Below are 2,984 nucleotides of genomic sequence, written 5' to 3' on the forward strand. Positions count from 1 at the left end.
GATATAACATCAGCACAGGAATATTTTCCAGATCTAATAGTCTATGGAAATTGTTAGTCGCAGTTGCTTGTGATTATTTGTGAGACACTGTTGAAACAGAAAATTACAAGGCTTAAATACTTTGAATCAATCTTGGTTAAAATGAAAAGAAGCCACAAATGACAATGGTATCATGATGTCTTAAAAAACTTAAAAGTAAAACTCTTGTCATAACATACTTTACCAGTCATTATTGAAAAGTGAGGGAAAAAATGGGGGAATATTTTCACTCCAGTGTCCACAAGAACATTAACCAGCTGGTGCAAAGGTATTCTTTTTTAATAATAGTTTTTATTTTTTTTTTAAATAAAAGTTGAAAAGACAGTGCAGCGAGTTCCCCTATACCCTTCACATGCCCAGTTTCCCTTATTATTAATGTTATATTACTATGGCACATGTGTCACAACTAAGAAGCCAACATTGGTACATTACTTTTAACTGAACTCCTCATTTTATTCACATTTGATCTTAGCCAAAAGTCTGAGAGGTACTCTACATTTTATTTAGGGTTCGCTAATTTTTTCCTATGTCTTTTATGTTCCAGGATCCCTTCCAGGACATTATATTTAGTCATCATGTCTCCTTCACCTTCTCTGCCTTATGACAGAGTCTCAGTCTTTGCCTATTTTTGATGATTTTATTTTGAAGAGTGCTCTTCAGATATTTTGTCTCTTGCCTGATGCTTTTCTCATTGTTAAATGAGATTGTGCTTTTGGGGGAGGATGGTCACAGAGATGCACTTCCATTCTCGTGATACCACACTGTGCTGGGGGCACATGAATTATTATTTGGGAGAGGTTGACCTTCATCACCTGACTGAGGCAGTGTTTGCCATAATTCTTAACTGCCAAGTAGAAAAATAACATTTTATTTATTCATTTTTTACTGCTATCTTTTAAATTTTCTTTCATCATTCATGTTTGTTCAGAACATTACAGTAGGCATGAAGGAAAAAATAACTGCGTTTTTAAACTCAATCTGTCTGAAGTATAATATATGAAACCATGCTATTATCTCTTACAGAAAAAAATAGCATTCAAATAATAATTTGATATTAAGGTAAAAGATTAAGACCAAAGTCCAAGTAAGCCATCTATAAGGTTTAAGTTCAAGTTATGTTTCCCTTCCATTGAGTTTACAGAAATGCTGGCATGATGTGTATGATTTGAAATGTCAAATTCTCGAAGGTTTCTGCACCAGGGTTTAAATAAAAACTAAAATATTGGCATACTTTCAGTGATTTTCCAGTTCCTGTTTGATCTCAGAAATGTACAGGTTATCTCGGCCATAAGCTACTTCTTTGTTGGTACTTCTCAGATGGTGAAGTGGTAAAGAACCCACCTGACAATGAAGGAGATATAGGAGACGTGGGTTCAATCCCGGAGTCAGGGAGATCCCCTAGAGTAAGAAATGGCAACCCACTCCAGTATTCTTGCTTGGAAAATTCCATGGACAGAGAAATCTGCAAAGCTACCATCCATGGGGTTGCAAAATGTTGGACATGACCAAGCAACTAAACACACACACACGAACTTCCATGCTGATAATGGCTTTCTTCAGGGCTCTCTCCCCGGAAGCTTTGTTCTCCAGGTCCACCTACAGTCTTCCTAACTTCAGCCACATGGAGGCTGAGGGCATACAGAGGACAATGCTTACTGTAGGGCTGGGTGATTTTCTGTCTGTACGACAGGGCTCCCTCCCAGTTCTGCATGTACAAGCAGATGCCATGGTTTGGCACATCATGTGCATCCTATACATGTTACTGTTCTCAAACACGCAGCTCTTCTGGCTGAGTTCACAAATCTCCAGCAGCTCAATGGGGACCTCGTGTAGTGCTTGGCCCTTTGTAACTCAATACATTGCAAACATATCTGATCATGTCTCTGCCTCTGGGGGATAGGTGAACTTCCAGATTTCCGCCTTGGCCTTATCCTTGACTTTGTTGGTACATCCTTGCTCTTACAAGTAAAAAAAATAAGAATCTCTTAACCAGTCATTCATATCTTCTGTTGAGTACAGGAGGTCAACATAGCTGGTAAAAGTCTCCTCTCCTGGGTGGATTTCTCTGACTTCTGCCAGGGTCCCTTTGCAGGTCACAATGACATTGGTGCAAAATCAGCAAATATTGCTGATCCCAAAAGAGAAAGTTCTTCATCTTCAATTGTAAATCCATGACAGTTAACCTGTATGAAGAGTACTACCAGGATATCATTTTTGGGGAACTGAAAGTGCTTGGAATGAAAGTGATACAGAGCAGCAAGGTCATTCTGAATCAAATCCTTCTTCTCATTATCTAATTTACCCAGAGGTGACTCCAACTCCTTCATGGCTAACCATTTCTCTGAAGGTGTTCTTTCTGGGTAGAATTTATGTATAGCCAGAATTCTTGCAATTAACCTTACAGTCTCTGAGGGATTTCAGTTTTCCCCCAGAACAACTATGGGAGAACATTCCAGCTTGTGCATCAGCCAGTCATCTTTCTCACATGCTACCTTACAGTAAAATGCCTGCTGCATCTTCCACATTTGGACAATCCTCCTTTCCTGGTGAAGCAGAACTCACAGTGGTTACCCCACTCATTGACCATGAGCATGGAGGCATAGGCCTGCAGAAGAGGAGCAAGTCCATACCTGGAAGCATTGTAGAGCCTTGCCCTGGCTGCAGAAGTGCTCCAGACCACTGTTGGCCTGGGCCCTCATCCCAGCATCTCAGTTTGTGAGAGGAGCTGCAACTGCAGCTCCCCAATAACATCTTATTTTAAATGTTAATCTATATATGTGCTGTCTAGCAGATATTTGTCACTCTTTTTAGCTGTCTCATTCTTTGAACCTCTTTCCTATAAGAAATTTCTCATCCTTGTATGTTCTTACTTTGCTGGGGCACAAGGATAAAATGCACAATTCTTTCAGTAAAATGTGGCTTCTTCTTCTCTGGTGGCTCAGCTG

At 39.8% G+C, this 2,984-nt stretch overlaps 1 pseudogene; it reads right to left on the reverse strand.

The window, feature by feature from the left end:
- Positions 1–1,272: 1,272 nt before the first annotated feature.
- Positions 1,273–2,738, reverse strand: LOC104984287 (annotated as a pseudogene).
- Between the last annotated feature and the right edge of the window lie 246 nt (positions 2,739–2,984).

The sequence above is a fragment of the Bison bison genome, unplaced genomic scaffold (genome assembly GCF_000754665.1).
Source record: "Bison bison bison isolate TAMUID 2011002044 unplaced genomic scaffold, Bison_UMD1.0 scf7180017863975, whole genome shotgun sequence".
Lineage (NCBI taxonomy): Eukaryota > Metazoa > Chordata > Mammalia > Artiodactyla > Bovidae > Bison > Bison bison.